At 40.6% G+C, this 21,167-nt stretch overlaps 2 pseudogenes; both read left to right on the top strand.

Annotated features, from left to right (window-relative positions):
- The first annotated feature begins 1,216 nt into the window (after positions 1-1,216).
- LOC128113741 (calmodulin-alpha-like) lies at positions 1,217-1,778 on the top strand (annotated as a pseudogene).
- A 7,246-nt stretch (positions 1,779-9,024) lies between these two features.
- Positions 9,025-9,681, top strand: LOC128113747 (claudin-34-like; annotated as a pseudogene).
- Positions 9,682-21,167: the final 11,486 nt, after the last annotated feature.

A 21,167-nucleotide genomic window follows, 5' to 3' on the forward strand; every position in this document is an offset into this window, starting at 1 on the left:
GTTAGCTTTTAAGCCTTAGATATGTGTGTTTCAATCAGAAAAGACACAGAGGTTAGTTAAGTAGTAACAGACAGGGATAGAAGAGGGGATCTTCCAATGAACGGAAATAGAATATAGTGTTATAAATGGATAAAGGAGAAATTAGACTATAAAGATTAAAATGGTGAAGGAAATGGAAGGACAGGGTAGAGGAAGGAATATGGGTAGGGACAACTAACACTAAAGACATTTTGAAAATCGAAACCTACTACAGTAGAAGCTTCCTAAAATATATACATGTGTAAAAGGAGTTTCTATGGAGTCACCATTTGATGTGGGGAGACAACACCACAACTAGACATCTTATACCACCAAGTAAAACCTCCAGTGATATGAATGAGTTCCATCTTGTTGAGCCATTGGACAAAGGGATACCAAGGAAACCCCAAAGCACTTCAGAGTACTGCCAAGGATATTGGCTACCCCCCACAACCTGAAAATAAGGCCCTATTGCTAAAGATCTCACTTACTTACGCCAGTGAATGTGGAAGAATTGAGTTGGTCCACAAAGAGAAGCTTCACTTCTACTGACTAGCACTCATGGTGCTATAAAGTACATTGCACAGCACCGGAGGATAAAAGTAATCACCAATATCACCCTCTATAAACCCTTCTACTTAACAGAGTGACCTGCCTGCAAGATATACTGGTTCAATAGTGTCACAAATTTTATGGGAATAACTAACCACTTTTTGATGGGATTTAAGGCCCACCTCATGAGAGGGAACCAATACCTGACACTGCTAAAGTGGCCAAGAACCTGTGACTAGACAGGTCATGGGCCCTAGGGAAAAACCTACTACTATTATTTTGCTAAAAGAAAATAGCAACAAAAATGTCTCCTGATAACATATTTCTATATCCATAGATCAGTGTTTCACTTAATCCTCATAAGAGAAGCTTCTTAAAGTACATGAGAATTAACACAGAGACCGACAGGTGAACAATGTGCAGAAAGTGAGAGACTTTGGAACACTTAATCCTATATGGAATATCTTCATCAAACTCCACCCCCTAAGGATCAGGGATCTATGAGGAAGAGGAGGAGGGAAGACTGTAAGAGCCAGAGGTGGTGGATGACTTCAAGAAAACAGTGTCTTCCATAAAGAAGAGGACTGCAACTACTAGATGAGCCTTGGTCCTGGTGCTCTGTGCATCCTGTGCCTCATGCCTTGCCATGGCTGGCAAGGTAACCAAAGATCAGATTGCAGAGTTAAAGAATGCCTTATCTTTCTTTGATGAGGATGGAGATGGCATCGTTACTACCAGGGAGTTGGGGGTCATGATGTGATCACTGGGGCAGAACCCAAGCGGGGCTGAACTGTAGGACATGATCAGTGAGGTGGATGTCTATGGGAATGGGACCATTGATTTCCCAGAGTTCCTGACTGTGATGGTCAAAAATATGAAAGAAACAGTGGGGGGTAAGGAAGAGATCTGAGAGGCCTTCTGTACAAGGATGGAAATAGCTATAGCAGTGTTGCTAAGCTACATCACATTATGATGAACTTGGACGAGAACTTGACAGATCAGTGAATGAATTGATCCTAGATGCTGACATGGATGGAGACAGTCAGATTGAAGGGACTGAAGTAGCACTGCCTTGTCATGATCTTGTTCTAACTCCACTTTGTGTCTGCTCAGGAACTTTTTGCAAATCTCTAATCCTTGGCAACCTCATCCACCTTGGCAACACATTTCAGTCTTTCTGTGACTCTGACCATGGTCCAAATGTATAACACTCAAAAAAAAACCAGTCTTCCAAAATGAATACCACTAAGTTCCCCAGACCTATACCTGACATAATGTCATTGTGTTTTTTGTCCTTAAAAGCTTCGTACCCCTCAGCTTCAATGCTATGAGTTCTTTGGAGCAAGAGCCTGTTCTCTGTTGCTGGCTAATACAATACTCTGTTTGGGCCTTCTATGTATGGTGGTCTGGAACTTTCTCACCTGGACTTGGAGCCCCAGTGAGATTACCCCATGCATATGGAACTCAGCTTCATACTGGAGCTCCTCAGGCAGTGGGGAGGATGCAGGAGATGCCTGAAGATGTTCCAGGGATGACTTTTGTGTTCCCAGACACCAAAATGGATTGATTCTTTCTGATTCTTCTAGGAGATAAGGCTGTAAACCAATTCAGTTCTGGTTAAGGTGGATAGGTTTCTTGAGGAGCCCTCTTCAAGTTAAGGAGAACCAGCTTGCTGAGGATTCTTCCTAAGGTTTGGGAAGGAAATGCCTGACAAGGAGCCTTCCCTGGTCTTCTCATGCTATATTGGGATGCCAATAACTGAGGACCCGGTTTTCTGATTCTGTCTCCCATTAGTATATGGGAGACATGGGTTTTGGGTGGATGGCCAGATAGATTATTGTGTGAGTGACTGTGGATATATTCTGGGCAGGTTATGCTCAGAGGATATCATCCTTGTTATTGGTGTCTTAGTTTCATCTTATCACCTTTGGTTTTCTGTCTTGAGGACAGGAAAGCTGATTTGTCTTCCAAGTTCACTTTAACTTACTGGTGGCCAGAAGTCAACCTGGGGTATAAGCCTCACTCTTAAGAAGTGATCCATCCACTGCCTTTGTCACCTATGTTACATGAGTGGTGCTAATCCCTTTCTGGGATTATATTGACAGTTCCAGTAAACTCCGTCTTCCCGATTTTGTTTGTTTGTCTGTCCTCCACAGGCTCCCCAGCTATCTGTCCCCTTTCCCTCCCAGGCTCTCTGTGTGTCTCTCTTCTTATTTGGTCCTTCCTCCCAACCATTTCTTTCTCTGTTTCTCCCAGGTTCTCCACCCCTCAGAGTTTCCTCTCAACCCCTTTCATTGCCACCACTCAGCTCCTGATTATGGTGTCACCAAGACCCAGAACATAGTCACCTCCAGTCCCCCTTCTCCCAAAGGGCTCCCCTGTCTGGTTGGAGTGAGTTGTATAGTCTCACCAGTCTGGCCCTGCATGATAAGGTCCCAGCCAGGGCAAGATATCTGTGATGTAGGGCACATGGTGGCTGTGAAGACACTAGAGCAGGATCTGTGAAATGCGCAGGAGCGTAGCAGCCCCCTCTTTATCTTCACAGAGACCCCAGGCATCCAGGCAGCCTTGCCAGCTGGCAGCTCAGGACCCTATCTCATTGTGGCCAAGAGGTGTATGGCCAGTTTTTCTGTGTGGGAAGGGTCCCTCCAGCTGCATTTCTTGGGCAGGAGACTGAGATAAAAGCTGTGCTGGATCCTTTCTATTGGGTCTCCAAACCGGCTTCTTGTAACTCACATAGGATAGTCTTTCTGGTTTGGGATTCCCTTGCCTTATGCCTGTGGTCTTCCATTGTTTCTGCCCCTTCCCCAAGCCCGGATACTGTTGCTTTTGTTTCTATTTCTCAGTTATAGAGAAAAAAATATGCCTTTTGGGTAGGGAAATAATATTTAAAAATATTGTTATATGCTGTTTTAGCTCACTGAAAAGCTGGCTCTGGAGATGAGACTTGGTCCACTCACTTCAGACCCAAGCATGTTTTTCTCAGCTTTCCCTTCAAAGCTCCTGTCCTGGGTCAGACTGGCTTCTTGACTCTGTGACAGGAAGAAAAAAAAGATAGACACCATGCCCTTGAAAACAGCTAATGAGATGCTTATACATAAAGGGGATAAAAAAAAAGATCCTCTGTTTAAAATGGCTCAATAATAACTCCAGCTGTGACTGCTCAAAATAATCACAGGTGGGCTTGTTAAATGTTAATATTCCTTCAGAAACAGATGAAATCGACAAGGCCAGTGGACCTTCACCTTAGTATCCAGTCCCTCCTGGCTGGAGGTTTTTTAAAAAAATTTTTATTTTATAATTAATTTAATTTTACATATCAGCCACGGATTCCCCTGTCCTCCCTCCTCCCAAACCCAGGCTCCCCCCCCAATCCACTCCCCATTCCCATTTCCTCCAAGGCAAGGTCTCCCCTGGGGAGTCAGCCCAGCCTGGTAGATTCAGTTGAGGCAGGTCCAATCCCCTCCTCCCTGCACCAAGGCTGAGCAAAATGTCTCAGCATAGGCCCTAGGTTCCAAAAAGCCAGCTCATGATGTAATTAGGTTTCAATTATATGAGGCCTCAGGTTTTGTGGAGAAGCTAGTGTGTACACCCTAAAAACCAAGAATGGAGAGGGAGTCAACCTATGTAGCTATGGGAATGCTATTATATATACTGAGAAAAGGCCCCAGATATCACCGAACCCCCTCCTTGTGGAAAATTTCGTACAACAAATAGTAGATTTGTTTGTTAATGTTATTATGCTCATGGTATTACATTTTTTTCATCAAGAAAGATTTGTATATACAGGTTAAGATGGCTAAATGCAATTACAGATGTTTAGCTCTCTGAGCACTACCATACTACTTGGTTCTTATTTAAAAAAATAAATGTTTCTTCATTCAAGATTATCTATATTTCTGAAGCTCTTGCTGAAATGTCAAAGTTCTCTGTTTCTGGATCTTTAAAGCCATAGGACAGGGCAAGGGAGATATTAAAAAGTGATAAAAGCCTAAACAGAGAAAAAATTGTCTAACCCCCCCCCCACAAACGGTTAATATTTAAAAGTATGTGTATAGGCAGTCTTAATTTGCTACAAAAAGTCATATATGTAGCTTGGATTCAAAGAAACAATAGATATGAGAGAAAAATGTTTAAAAGAATGAGGTTATATTTTTGGTAAAAAGGGTTAAAAAGAAAGGAGAATATTTTGAATAAGGATGAATTTTTTATGATAAACTAAGATTTTTGTCCTAAGAATAAAAATGAACAGATGAGGACAAAACCACAAAAGCTTAAGGCCAAGCTGCAGAAGGTATGACTAAGTTCTACAAGTTAATGGAGGACGTGACTTAAGGATGATATATGTTTGGTGATTAAGAGTTAAAAATTCCTGATGGTGTAATGATCTGTTCATGGTAACAAAAATTGACTTAAAAATATATGCCTAATTGAGATAATCACTTATGTCTTTGCTAACTTTGTTAAGCTTTAACCATTTGGAGAAGCTGAGTCATAACAAAAACTACAGAAAACTTAATTATGTACTTAAATTAAAAGTTCTATTAAATTAATTTAGATCTTATAAAAGTATACTATAAAATTGATTTTTAAAAAGTGGCTCTCGGGCTGGAGAGATGGCTCAGAGGTTAAGAGCACTGACTGTTCTTCCAGAGGTCCTGAGTTCAATTCCCAGCAACCACATGGTGGCTCACAACCATCTGAAATGAGATTTGGCGCCCTCTTCGGGCCTGCAAGCATGCATGTAGGCAGAACACTGTATACATAATAAATAAATAAGTCTTTAAAAAAAAAAAAAAAGTGGCTCTCAGTTTCTCCATAGACTATATTTCTGGTTTAAAGTTTATTTTGGTATTAAAAGAGCTTCAATTAAAAAATTGAAAAATTTAAGGATAAAAATCATAGCAGAGATAAACTAATTTATAAATGCTAATCTTATAAGAGTTACTTATTGTGAATTCTTAAAAAAAGGGTAATTAAGACATACAAATTATCAGTCACCTTTTAGTGATCAAACATTTTTAATGTGCTCAGAATTATGTTTGTAACCTCACTAAGTGCAAATGTAAATGTTGTCAAAGTAAAGCAAAGAACTCAAAACACGTGTTTTTGGAGTCCACACAGCAAAGAAATATAGACCTCAAATGTCAGTGTTGCTGAAGTTGGGGAGCTTGGTCTATACCTGCACCATGCAGTACAGTATTCACTTGTACTGTTTAAATGTAGGCTAATAAAAACCAAACACAAGGAAATCACTGCCATATTAGGTAGCATGAGTGACAGATATTACTCTTTTCCCCCCAAATCTCTACTGGACCTCTTGCTTTGAGAAGGCTATGTGAGCTTGGCTACTGGGGCAAAATTCTCCGAAGTTGTGGGTAGGCTTGGTGCAGGAGAACTTGGTGTCCCAAGCCTGTGGCAAAGTTCCCCATGGGGGAAGTTGTGCTCCCCTACCTGGTACAGGAAGCCTCAAGGGTGGAGTTTCTGGAGTAAAATTACCCATAGCTACGGATGGGCTTTGAGCAGGAGGCCATAGTGGCATAGTGCTTATAGCGAGGTTCCTGAGTAGTATTGGCATGCCTAACTAGAGCTAATGACTTATTTTTGAAAACTGTTTTTTTAAAATAAGTATCATTGGGGACTTTCTTTCAACATATTTCAACATAATATAGAGTTACTGCACAGTAATACTTCACTGTCAATATCTACAAATGGTTACTGAATGTGTTTCCTAAGTATGTAGGAGTTTTTCCTTTTCATCCTAGCTGTATAATGACATTGGCTGTCCAACACACATGGATCTTTCTCCTCATTTCTCTCTGATAAAGGTGTTAGAAGGATTAGAAGCTATGAAAGAAATGGATGACAGACAGATCTGAATCTGTCAAGTGGGTCTTAACCATGGGCTTTAGAGGTCAACTAGCAAACACATCCTACCCCACAAATCCTGAAAAAGAAAGTAGATGACAAAAGAAAGCAAAGATAGCTCCACAGTCAATTCCCAAATGATGTCATGCTCCTCACACATTAATGACTGAGAACTTGGTAGGTGAGGTCAATAATGGTTAGAGTTTGATGACACAATGAAATTCTCAGACTTGTGAAATAGATCAGTAGTGTCTCAAGAGCTCACAGCTGACTGATAAGCCAGCAACAAGCTGTGAAAGACATGTAAGGAAAGCTGTGTCCTCATTAGCTTTGATGGTCCAGATAGCTGACTGCCCTGCCATGTCACCTATCATTGATTCAGTTGAAGACAGCATCACTGGTTAGTAAAGGATCCATCTACCTTTATTGTATACTCTGAGTAATATGGTTAAGTATACATATCAATATTTACCACTGACATTTCTAAGTGTCCATAGCTATAAGTACATTCATGGTGATATGAAACTGCCACCACTGTCCATTTTCACCACTGAAACGCTGTCCTCATTGAATGCCATCTCCTTTTTTCTCTGTTCCAGCTCCTAGCAACCACCTTTCTACTTTCTGTCTCTTTTGAGTTGATGACCCCAGGAACCTCCTTAGTGGAATGGCACGGTGAATGACCTTGTATAATGGTGTTATAGTTTGGGTGTGACCTGTCAATGAAAACAGTTTATGTGTTAAATTATTGGTTCCAAGATAGTAGTGCTATTATGGTAGGATTTGAACTCTTAAGGAGATGGTATGTAACAGTAGGAAATAGATACCAGGAGGTGTGCTTTTAAAAATTTTACCACATCCTTGGTCCCTTCTCTACTTCCTATCCATTATAAAATCAGTAGCCTCTGCCTCCTGTTTTCAATCCAAACACCCCAAATCAACACAGCCAAGGACTATAAACTCAAATCTCTGATACTGAGCAAAACTAAATAATTCTTTCCTTTAATCTGTTCTCGTGGTCATTTGGGTCACAGATATGGGAAGCTAAGCAGCACAGAGGCTTTGGAGTTATGGCCACTCAACTTAATGTTTTATTTTTTGACATTACAATGATTTGAAAGATAGACCAAGGTTAATAGAAACCACACTTCCCTAAGGCTAACAATATGTAGTGTGAATCCTTCCCTCCTTTCTCTTCCATCTCTCTCTTTCACGATGCTTGGCAGTGGTACCACTCTATGTCTCTGTGTCTTTCTGAGTCATTTCTGCCTCACTATGTCTGTGTGTTTCTGTGTCTTTTCCCTATAATTCTTTAATGAATGGTAAGTATCTTAGGTTATCTGTTGCTGAAATAAAACATCATGACCAAAAGCAACTTGGGAATGAAAAGATTTGTTTCATATTACAGATTATAGTCTATCATTCAAAAATATCAGGGCTGGAACTCCAGGCAGGAGCTGATGCAGAGGCCATAGAGGAATGCTGATTACTGGTTTGCTTCCCATGGCCTGTTCAAACCACTTTATTATACCATCCAGAAACATCTGACCAGGCATGGTACTGCTGTCAGTGGGCCAGGCCTTCTGACATCAATAATTAATCAAGAAAATGAACTACAGACTTTTAGCACAGATCTTATGAGGGTATTTTCTCAACCAAGAGTTACTCTTCCAAAATGACTCTAGAATGTGTTAAGTTGACATAAACACAACATAAAATCAACCAGGACAGTAAGGAAATGCTATCCAAAATCTGGCTGGCTGATTGCAAGTTTTCTTCTACTGACACTGTCTGCCTTCATAAAGAGCTCCAGGTTGCCATCCTCTTGATTTATCTGGGCATATTAACAGGCATAGAAAGGTGCGTATGCATGCAATCTATGTTAGGCAGGGTATAAAATACTCCCTGGTTTGTAGGATTGACACCCTATAGTGGATCTGCCCTCCTTATTGTCAGCCCACGTGTGACTATAACTGTATATATGTTTATGTGTGTAGCGATTTCTTTCTCTCTCTCTGTGTGTGTGTGTATCCTCAAGTTTCAATTTGATGATTGGATCAACGTCATGGCTGGTGTCTTTGCCTCACTCCTCGATTTCACTATTTTTTTATGTCATGATACTTTATGCCACCATATTCATTTGTTTATTACTCATTTATTAATATTGATATATATTTTTTTCAGACTGGGTCTCATTATGCTGCCCTGAAAGGCATGGAATTCACTATATAGGTAATATTGGTTTTGAAGAGCACCAATATTAAAGATGGTGCTATGTTCATCATCTTTATGGTTAAATGTTTGTGTCTAAACTTTATCATGTGTCTACACCAACATTCAGAATTGCAACTGTTAGAGGGTGCATGCATCCATCCAGTTGTCAGTAAGTATTGCTATAGGACTCTTCTATGAGTTTGTATAGATCATACTTCCAGGAGTAGATCTCCAGGGCAAAAGCCTGGATCCTCAAACACAGTCAGTTCTTTCTTCCAGGTGTTGATCTTGCAGAGTGTACTCTCCCTATCCAAAGAGGTCACCCTATTCTGTCTTGTATTTCTTTTGAGTTGCCCAGTGTTCACTGTCATCATGGTCTTACTCAACGAATCTGTCAATATCCAAGTAGAGGATTTTGATTTGGCTACCATAGCATGGCTCTTTTGCAATACCTCCATGGACCTTCCACCGTGGTGAGTGTGGTACTTAGATAATGCCATTATCTCCTACTCTTGCATGGCCTTTGTGGGAATGCAGAGAGCCTGCAATTATCACCATGGCGACAACTGCAGCATTGTCAGAGTTTGTCGCTGATACACCTACCAGAATACCTTCATCCCTTTGTATATTTGTGTAGCTCAACAGCAGCTACTGGCCTCCACCATTCTTGTGATGAATGGGACAGTCTCCCTCATTTTTGCTTTTCCAAATTTGTACACAGGGAAATTACAAAAGAATGTCACCTACAATCCATTTGTCATTTCAGCAGTTCTGAACATCATTGTCAGCAGCTTTGTCTTCCTTGCTGTCTTATGCAATTGCTTCTCTGGCTTATACAAGGAGGGGATTGCCTTTCCACCATCTTTCCATAAGCCTTTATACCCATCTACTCAGAAAGCTGGAATTGCCAATGTAATGGCAATGAGTGACAATGTCACATCATCCTCTGAAACCAAGGTAAAACAAAAACAGGTCTATTTACAATATCATGATAAGAGTATCTCCATGATATCTTCCAAAATTTCTTAGGGCTGACAAGATTGTTGGTCAGAATCTTCCCTATATATTACAAGTACTGAACATTTCCATATTTCTTCTGTATCTCCTCCTTTCTTTGAACCTTTTAATAGACATTCTTTTTCCCAAAGTATTTTAGTGTTTATTCTTCCCATTATATCCTCTCATCCCAATATACTACAATTTAATTCTCTAAAACTGGACAGTTCTTTGCCTGAACACACCATACTTTTAAATCCTTAATAATGTTAGCAAATCCTTAAAGTTGGTTTTGGATTATTTGATAACAAATCCATGACAATACGTATTTTGTCCATGTGTACTTCAATATGCTTTTGTTCTGTAATGCTTTTAGAATTCAGGGCACTAGAGCAGGCTCAGTCCTTGATGGCTGTTTTGCTTTTGGCGGCCACGATGTTGCCCAGTTGTTCTTGCTTTATAATGGATAGGGACATATTTCTCTATTCTTTCCTTTAGGGCCTGTTTTAGTCAGTCTTCTATCACTGTAAAGAGACACCATGACCATGGCAACTCCTATAAAAGAAAGCATTTAATTGAGGCTGGCTTACAGTTTCAGAGACTTAGTTCATTATTGTTATGGTGGGGAGCGTGGTGGCACACAGGCAGACATGGTGCTGGAGAGTAACTGAGAGTTACTCTGAATCTGTAGGCAGCAGCAAGGGAGAGACACCGGGCCTGGCTTGAGTATTTTGAAACCCCAAAGCCCACCCCAGTGACACACTTCCTCCAACAAGGGCACATCTACTCCAATAAGTCCATACCTACTCCACCAAGGCCACACCTCCTAATGCCACTCCCTAAGCATTCAAATATATGAATCTATGGGGACCATTCTTTTTCAAACCACCACAGGGCCCATTGGTTCTTGAAGACTTCCACCAGCTCCTTGGTACATAACCTGCACAATACTGTAATGCACAGTTTTGTGTTCATGCTTCCCACACTACGAGTGAGATTGTTGAGCTTGCAATTATGCCCCATCTCGAAGATGTTCTTGGTCACCCATGGGCCTTGCTTGTTGCAAGGACTATGGTCAGAGGGAGCTCAGAGCCCTGGATGCTACAACAAAAGGTGCAATATCCATTTTGAAAGGATAAAGTGATTGCTCTTCTACAATCACATTGCTGTTACCACACCAAACAAGCTATCCATTCCTTTCCTTCCTCCCTTACACTCTTCCCTCATTCATTTTGATTTTCTTTGTTTGGAGACAGGAATCTCATTGTGTCAATCAGACTTGTCTTTGAAATATAAGTCTTAGGGCAGGGTAAATATGAAGGAAATTCAAATTAACTAAAAGCAGAAAGAAAAGTGCTACACAAGAGAGATTAAAGTGCACCCAATAGAACTCTGCACGGTTTTCAAAGGAGAGTATAAATTACCTTTTTCTTTTCTTTTTTTTTTTACTTTTTCTTTTTCACAATGAGTTTATAGAGAATTTCAGTGACTCAGCTTTAAAGGTTATATCTTTATAGGTTGCTTTCTTAGTTTTGGTTACTATTCTTATGATAAAACAAGCAAGGTGGGGAGGAAAGGGTTTATTTGGCTTATGATTTTACTACCATAGTCTATTACTGAAGGAAGTCAGGACAGGAACTCAAACAGGGCAAGAACCTGGAGGCAGGAGCTGATGCAGAGGGCATGGAGGGGTGCTCCTTATGGCCTTGCTCCCCATGGCTTGCTCAGGCTGCTTTCTTGTAGAATCCAGGACCAGTCCAGGGATAGTTCTACCCACAATGGGCTGGGCCTTCTCCCATCAATCAATAATTAGGAAAATGCTCTACAGGCTTACCCACAGCCCAATCTTATTGGAGGCATTTTCTCACTTGAGGTTCCCTCCTCTCAGGTGACTCTTGACTGTGTCAAGTTGACAATAAATTAGCGAATACAGTTGCTAAGAAACTACCACCTTTTCTAATATTGCCCAAGGAGTGTAATTTGCAATAATGTCCAAGAATAAGAATTCTTTTCACTGTACATAATCATAAGGTGTATTTGAGAAAAAGGAGTGTTGGGAACATAAGATTATACATAATTTTAGCACTAAGTAAGACAGCCTAATTACTGTCCTTGAGGTTCTTGACTGAAGTGCCTCTGGGAATGTATACTGGACCTCAGTGAATACATTTTATTTATTGACTTTGAGAAGATACCCTTGAAAAAACATGTATTTTCTTAGTGGGACATTTGGACTGTGCCAGTGATATCTGAAGTTTCCTTCTTAACATCCAGGCTGTCAACTTCCCAGCATAGGTGCAGAGGATCTCATAAGGTGCTGTCCCTTGTTGAGATTACTCTTGGTGGTTAATGGCTGTTGGGGAAGAAAAGTCATTTTTCTTCAGGAGTGAAGCCACTGTTAAGTTGATCATGCTCTAGTAAATAACCCCATGCAAGTAACCATAACTTAACTCAGTTAATTAAAAAAAGGAAAAGAAAAAGAAGACACAAATAGGAGAGAGATGTGTTAGGCAGAAAGGTTCCAGATGTGAGGGAATGTGGGGAGTGGATGTGATGAAAATACATGACATACATGCAAGAAATTAAAAAAAAAGATTCACCACATTTTTAAAACAGAAAATTTACACTTTCAAGGGAGGAAGCAGGGTGGAGCAGAGCGGGGAGATTCTGTAGCTCAGTGTCAGTAGAATTCGCATGATCAGGGGAATTTTTTGACATATTGCCTGGGTTTTTTGGCTCATAAGCATGGGGTAGACTTTCTGGCACATTTGCACAATGTGGGCTTTCTCACACATGCTCTATTTACTACATACAGCTCTGAACACAACTTCACACATCTCTTGTCTCATTATCATTCCGAGTCTCTACCCAGGGGTGTTTGTTTTAGTGTCTCCTGGATCATATGGCCCAACCAGGAAAGCAGACTGCATAGCAGTCCTGGACCTGTTGAAAAATCTTATCCTGTTCCAAAACCAACTATCAGTGCCAGTTTCTGTTATAGTTGGCTTTCTCTTGCTGTGATAAATTCCATGACCAAAATCAACTTGGGGAAGAAAAGTTTTATGCCACCTTGCAGGTTACAGTCTGTACTAGTTACTCTTTTGTTGGTATGATAAAACACCATGACCAAGGAAACTTATAGAAGAAAAAGTTTGTTTGGACTGATGGTTCCATAGGGGTAAGAGTTCATCATGGTGGGGTAGTATGGCAGCAGACAGGCATGGTGGATCACAGTAGGAACCTGAAAGAGCAAACTGTAAGTGGTATGAGGCTAACCTTCAAAGCCCACTTCTGGTGATGTATTTCTTCCAGCAAGCTGAACCTCTTAAATCTCCCCAAATAACATCAGTAACTGAGGACAAAGTATGCAAATGCCTGAGCCCATGGGACATTTATCATTCAAGCTACCATATTCCACTTTCTGGCTCCAGTAGACTCATAGCTATGTCATGCAAAATACATTCAGTTCAACCCCCCTCATAGTCTTCAACAGTATCAACACTATTTAAAAGTCTAAAGTCTCTTACAATTTCTTAACTGTAATCCCTTATAAATTCAAAATGCAAATTGCATACTTCCAACATATAACAACATATTACCATTCCAAAAGAGAGGAATGGAGGCCTAGTGAGGAAATATTGAACCAAAGCTAGACCAGAACCCAGCAGGGCAAACATCAAATCCTAGCCCCATGTCCAGCATCAAAGGATGGCTCTACCTCTCCACCTTTGCTGCCTATAGCATACACACATTTCTCTCTTGGAGTGGTCCCAATCCCCGTATGCAGCTCTGGCAGGCCTTGCCCTTCCCCCATTCCCTCTTCCTTGCCCAAACCTATTAGATTTCATTCCTAAAGCTGGCCACCAAGGTCTATTCCCCTATTTGGCCATTTCCTTCTCTTGAGGCTGACTACCAAGGTCCAGCTATCAAAGTATTGACATCCAGCAATCAAAAGCCCCCTTGGCTTGCCCAATTAACAAGCCCAATTAAAATCAAACACTTCATCCTAACACAAGGGTTTCCCCGTTGTACCTTTATGAGCTGCCATTTGCCTATGGGCCATGTCTATATCCAGAGGCAGACCTTTGTCTCTCCAGGGCAAATATCACCCCCTCCATCCCTTGTTCCTTTCCCCTTCTCCTTTGTCCTCTGTCTCCTGTCTTTGTCTCTTATTCTTTGTCCTTTGTCCTTCTGGGGCAAATAAATCTCCTTTGTGCTGAGAACTTGGTCTTGGGGTGTCCTGAGCTAATAACAAGGTCCTTTCACTGTTCCTTTTTACCTTTCTGCTCAGGCTCATAGTAGTATCCCCTCTCTCCATTTTTAACACTTTGACTTATCCTTTTAGTTGAGCTAGAGGAAATATCCTTAAGGAACTTTTTACACCATCACTCCTACCTATCATGTGGCTTTTTCTATCCATCTTTTCTGCTCTTTTAACATGTGTTGACATATGTTCCCACATTGGCTCCTAAAGAGATGGTCTTTAGTAGCTGATACGAAGGAGTAATGCAAAAAGTGCAATCTATGGAACAAACAAAAACTATTAGAAGGTAAACTCATATTGTGCATAAATGCTGTTTCTTTGAGCAATGAAATTGGAGATGCCTTCAGAGCTCTGTTTCAAGCTATTACATTCTATTCATTTTGTAGATAGTTGGCTTCAAGGAACTGAATTCCCTTGTGTCCCATCTTGCAGTCTATTCTTGGAATTTCTTCTGGGGCTCTAGAAAGGACACATGTTTAGAAAGTACCTGAAAATAAAGTCTATGAAAACATACTTTGGGGCAGATCGGTGGCAGAGAAATTTTCTAGCACACACAAGTCTCGGGGTTCTATCCATGCATCAAATAACAACTAATGAGTAATATAAAACCTTCCCAAAGCCATGCATGGTGGTACAGACCCATAACCCCACCACTTAGGGAACTGAAGCAGGTAATTTTCCTTGAGTGTCACATTACCCAGGGCTAATCAGGACCTTCAAGGAAAGTCTTTGGTACACAGAGAGAGCCTTTCCCCAAAAAAATAGATAGATAAATAAATAAATAAATAAATAAATACCACAAAACATTGATAGAATTTTAGATTAAAACACAAAAAGAGAAATCATGAGTAATCCCAGCATTCAGATGTCTTGCTTTGAATCTCCCCTACTTATTTTGTGATAGGAATAAATAAATAGATAAACAAATACCACACTAGAGTATGCACTTATTCTTTTCTCTGTAATTTAGATTCACCTCCTGTTAGATATTTTGCTTGGTTAATAAATTGTCTGCTTTGACATGAGACAACATTGCAGTGAATGAGTTTGCTTCAAATTAGTGTATTCTAAGTATTAAACTGTATGTATGTGCCAGAATTAGTTAAACCTTGTACATCCCAACTATTTATTTATTGATTGATATTTGTATATTTGTTTTTGAGACAGTTTCATTATATAGCCCTGCATAGCCTGCAATTCAGTATGTAGATTGCTTGCCTTGAACTTTGTCATTCTTCCTCTTGTCTCCTAAGTGCTGAGATTATAGTTATGAGTTATATAGATTGATAAGTTTTCTATGATGCTTTTTTTTATTATTTTCTTAAAGTATGCTCATGTCAGAAATATTTAAAGTCATTGAGCACCCAGGCATTATTTAAATACCATAAGCTGGTGCTGGGGTAGGCAAAAAATAAAGCACTTATCTAACATCTTCAAAGTGCTGGATTTCATCCCTACCACCATCAAAAACGAACCCAACATAACAAAATAAAATACGCCTGATCTAAGCTATCCCCACAAGACTGTGTCCTGCATGGTTCCCATTTTCCATAACAGCCAAAATTATGCTATGACATTTGGCAACGCTTAGTTGATTCAGCTATAAAACAAAGCAATAAAATGATGATGTAGTATATATTTTTAAGAGTGGTGGCAGTGTGGATGTTTGCTCCATGGTCATTTCTTTAGCTTTATTCTTAGATTTTATGTTCATCCAGTTTATGAGATACACCACAGCACTAATAACTTTTAAAAAGAAACTAGGAATTTCTCCATCCCTGTTAAATTTTATCTTAATGACATATAGAGTTGCTATTTAGTTTGCAACCATGATTTTATTATACAAACTATTTTATATCATGCTGTTTATATTCACTTTATTGCCAACACCTTCCTTTGGATTACCTATAATCATAGTGACAATGGCTATAATCAGAAAGACTAAAAACAACTAGGCATGCTGCTTCATGCCTGTGTTTTAGTACTCAGAATAGTAAGGCAGGAAGATTGTGAATTCTTGACCAGACTAGATTAAAGAAGGAAGTCCAGACCCAGGGTGGGGAGGCTACACAATAAGACTATGTATTGAAAATGCTCTAATAGAGTGGTACAAGGTTGTATTTCTAGCTTCTCAAGAGGCCAAAGCAGAAGTGAAAATCTGAGGCCAGCCTGAGTGATTTCTAGGCCAGCCTGGGCAACTTGGTGAGGATCTATCTCTTAAAAAAATGTTTAAAACAGTCACTGTAAAAAAAAGTCACAAAGAAACTGGGACCTTCATGTTTTACAGCCAGCAGTGCAAAATTGTTCAACCACTTTGTGAAACAGTTTCTTTCTAAAATAATGGACCAGACATGGTGTGACCTTACCCCAATTCAACTCCTCAGGGTCCACCCAAGAGAAATGAGAGCATATATCAACACAAAATTTTATGTATGCTTTTTCATGTTATGTAAAGCTTAGAACTAGTCCAAATGTCTGAAATTTATCGGTGAATGGGCAAGCTGCTGAGGTCCGTGCCCTAAAACATGAGTTAGAATAAAAGAGGACAAATTTCTCATACATGCTGCAATATGGTTAGACTGTGAAAACACTATTTTAGTAGTGGGATGTAGTGGCTCATACTTCCCATGCCAGCATTTGGCAGGAAGAGACAGGAGGATTGTCACAATTTCAAGGCCAGCCTGAGAACATTGTTCCAGGCCAGCCCTAGATACAGTCATACTCTTACACAGCTAACTCAAAACAGCACAGCTGATAGGCAAAGTAGAACTTTTTAGAAGAGGGTGTAATTTGGGGCACATATCTTTTTTTCTTTATTAAGAAATTTTCTACTCACTCCACATACTATCCACAGATCCCCCCTCCTCCCTCCTTCCATCCCCAGCCCTCTTTCCCAAGCCACCCCACATCTCCACATCTCCCAAATGGAGGTCTCCCATGGGGAGTCAGCAGAGCCCAGCACACTGAGCCTAGGCAGGTACAAGCCCCTTCCCACTGCACCAAGACTGTGCAAGATGTCACACCACAGGCACCGGGTTCCAGAAGCCTGCCCATAGACCAGGGACAGATCCCGATCCCCCTGCCTGGGTGTGGGGCACATATCTTGATTGCAAGAAGTGGTGAGTCTGGAGGACTTTGAGTTTCTGCCAAGTGGCTTCTTTATACTTTTTTATAATGGAATTTTGTCTTACTTAATTCTTGATAGGAAAGACAGTGCTTTTTTTTTTTCCATTTCCCACAGCATCCACAATATGGATCCTTTGCAGTTACCTCCATGAGCCTCCCAACAGTAGCAAGTGTGGTACTTTCAAGAATCCAGTCTTCTGCCCTAGCATGGCCTCTGTGTGGTTATGGAGAACCTGCATTTACCACCATAACAGCAACTCCATCAATATCACAGTCTGTCACAGACACACCTACCATGACACTCTGCTCCCTTAGATAATTGTGTTGCTCAACACCTACAGTTGGAACATCCACATTCTCAGAACAGTCTCCAGTGTCTGAGACTTAGGAACATTTACAAGGTGAGATTGTGGAAGAATGCGATATAGAATCCACCCATCCTTTTAAGGACTCTGCACATGATCATTAGTCCTTGTGTGTTACTGTTCTGTGCAATTACCATTCAGTTATGAGTATGATGAGGATTGTCTTTCCATTATCTTCCCATATACCCTTCCATCCAGATACTTAGAAAGTTGGAGGTGCCATGGTAGTGGCAAGTATAGCTAATATCCTGTTTTTGTTAAATAATATGAATTTCACTTTTATAATATTTCTCTGGATATCCAAGTATATGTATAGATTTAAAAATGAATTTATAGCTTGCATGGCTTCACAAATACAAAATTCCCAGAGAAGTGGACAGTGTTATTGACATGTCTACATAAATTTTCCCAGGATTTAAAACTGACCAATGTGGTCTGTAACTGAAAATAGCCCCATGACTCCATCCAACATCTTTTCTAGTTTAGTTAGCATTTTAATTCATTGGTTGGATTATGGGCTTTCATTTTGTAAAATCTTTCCTGTTTGCCAGTATGTATAATAGGATCTGGGCTTTAATTACTGTTTGTAAAGGTAAACAATCATAAGTCCAGTGTATACTGAAATGAATGTCTGAGCACATAAAACTGTCACATCACATTCTGAATCCAAAACTAAAAACTAATGTAGTCCTATAGACCATGTCATGATAGTAGCATCACTCAACCCTGTGAAATGTTAAAATATATATAAGGAATCTTTCCAGTACATTATGAGACTCAATACTCTTGAAGATTTCAAATGTGTTTTTGTTGTTGTTGTTGTTTTTGAGACAGATTTTCTCTGTGAAGCAGTTCTGGCTGTCCTGGAACTCACTCTGTAGACCAGGCTGGTCTTGAGCTCACAGAGATCTGCCTGCCTCTGCCTCCTGAGTGCTAAGATTAAAGGCAAATGTTTTTATTATTTTTTTTCTTTTTCTTTAATTTATTTTAATTTATTTTGCAATACAATTCAGTTCTACATATCAGCCACGGATTCCCTTGTTCTCCCCCCTCCCGTCCCCCTCACCTTCCCCCCAACCCCCCCCCCCCATTCCCATCTCCTCCAGGGCAAAGCCTTCCCCACAGACTGAGGTCAACCTGGTAGACTCAGTCCAGGTAGGTCTAGTCCCCTCCTCCCAGGCCGAGCCAAACAATCCTGCATAGGCCCCAGGTTTCAAACAGCCAACTCATGCAATGAGCACAAGATCTGGTCCCACTGCCTGGATGCCTCCCAAACAGATCAAGCCAATCAACTGTCTCACCCATTCGGAGGGCCTGATCCAGTGGGGACCCCTCAGCCATTGGTTCATAGTTCATGTGTTTCCATTCATTTGGCTATTTGTCCCTGTGCTTTATCCAACCTTGGTCTCAACAATTCTCGCTCATATAAACCCTCCTCATTCTCGCTAATTGGACTCCCAGAGATCCACCCGGGGCCTAGTCATGGATCTCTGCATCCAGATCCCTCAGTAGTTGGATGAGGTTTCTAGCACAACAATTAGGGTGTTTGGCCATCCCATCACCAGAGTAGGTCAGATCGGGCTGTCTCTCGACCATTGCCAGCAGTCTGTTGTGTGGGTATCTTTGTGGATTTCTGTGGGCCTCTCTAGCACTTTGCTTCTTCCTATTCTCATGTGGTCTTCATTTACCATGGTCTCCTATTCCTTGTTCTCCCTCTCTGTTGTTGATCCAGCTGGGATCTCCTGCTCCCCCAAGCTCTCTTTCCCTCAACCCTCGCCTTTCATTACCCCCACTCATGTCCAGGCTGTTCATGTAGATCTCATTCCAATTCTCTGTCATTGGGCGATCCCTGTGTCTTTCTTGGGGTCCTGTTTTCCAGGTAGCCTCCCTGGTGATGTGAGTAGCAGACAAGTCATCCTTGTTTCATGTCTAGTATCCTGCTATGAGTGAGTACATACCATGTTTGTCTTTCTGAGTCTGGGTTACCTCACTCAGGATGATTTTTTCTAGATCCATCCATTTGTCTGCAAACCTCATGATGCCATTGTTTTTCTCTGCTGAGTAGTATTCCATTGTGTATATGTACCACATTTTGTTTATCCATTCTTCAGTTGAAGGGCATCTGGGTTGTTTCCATGTTCTGGCTATTACAAACAATGCTGATATGAACATAGCTGAACAAGTGCTCTTATGGTGTGGTTGAGCATTTCTTGGGTATATGCCCAAGAGTGGTATAGCTGGATCTTGGGGGAGATTGATTCCCAATTTTCTAAGAAAGCGCCATATTGATTTCCAAAGTGGTTGTACAAGCTTGCATTCCCACCAGCAGTGGAGGAGAGTTCCCCTAGCTCCACATCCTCTCCAGCATAAGGTGTCTTCAGTGTTTTTGATCTTAGCCATTCTGACAGGCGTAAGGTGGTATCTCAGAGTTGTTTTGATTTGCATTTCCCTGATGATTAGGGATGTTGAGCAATTCCTTAAATGTCTTTCGGCCATTTGAGTTTCCTCTGTTGAGAATTCTCTGTTTAGTTCTATAGCCCATTTCTTAATTGGACTGTTGGGCAAATGTTTTTATTTTTATTGGTCCTTCAATCTGTTAAATTCATATTTCTTTTTTTTTCTATATATTTTAAGCTTTAGGAATCTCATCACATCCTTTCATCCCCATATACTCCAATATTATTTTCTAAAAATGGCATTTCCTTGTCTGATCATACATTTAAAACAATAGGCTGTTTAAAATGATTGGTAAGATGGTAAATGTCACACAAGAAGAAGAGAAGAAGAGAAGAGAAGGAGAGAACTAACGCCTGAAAGTTGTCCTCTGATATCCATGTGTTCATTGTGACAAGCACACACATATATGAGTAGAATACACACTCTCACACATGTGAACAAAAAATTTTAAAGGCTTAAAAATCATTCTTATCAAACCCTCAGAATTTATAATGTTCACCCTACAAAAATATTCTATTGTTTTATATGTTATACAGAATTTGCTCAGTTGGCCTTTTAGGTCATAGTTGACAATACCTTTGGATGCAGGTACACTCCTATGGTGTTCCCTCTGTTATAGTGAGAAATCCACGGAGTCTGTTTAGAGGGCAAAGGAATTTATTAAGGGGAAAACTCACTGTACAGAACAGAATAGTCGAGGGTTCTGGAATGCTGTTCTGGACGCCTGAGTCAGTCCCGTATCCAAAATCACAAGGTAGAGAAGAGAGTGCTTATGTGCACCTCAGATCTTAAGGGTTGCCAAGAGGCCATGCCCCAGGGGGATGTACCTCAAGGTCATAGGCAGGTAGAGCAGTTACCTGCTGCATCTCTAGGGGCGGTGCTTCAAGGTCATAGACAGAACAGCTACCCACTACACTATACCTCTCATACATGCAGTTTTGATTATTATTTTGATTTACTGAACAAAGTAGGTCAACTGTCCTCTCAGTCAACAAACTCTAGCTGATCTTTTTAAGGAAGAACACTTCTTGGGTCATCCTATGTACTTTTTACTGGCTATGTCTGCCATGTGGTAACTATCACTTTCAGTCATACCAGGTTTGATTCAGGAATCAGTGGCTCCATGATGTGAAAGCCTAGCCCCCCTTTACGCTCCCTAATAAATACTGCACCTAAGCCTCATGTATTTTACAACTAACTAATGGTTTCCTCTCCTGGTGGCTCTTGTTTGCACCAATGATCACACTAGGATCCCAGGGGGCACTTTCTAGTGTAGTTCTATTTAGCTGAGAAGTTTTTAGAGTTTT

The sequence above is a fragment of the Peromyscus californicus genome, unplaced genomic scaffold, assembly GCF_007827085.1.
Source record: "Peromyscus californicus insignis strain IS unplaced genomic scaffold, ASM782708v3 Scaffold_10__1_contigs__length_136768540, whole genome shotgun sequence".
Lineage (NCBI taxonomy): Eukaryota > Metazoa > Chordata > Mammalia > Rodentia > Cricetidae > Peromyscus > Peromyscus californicus.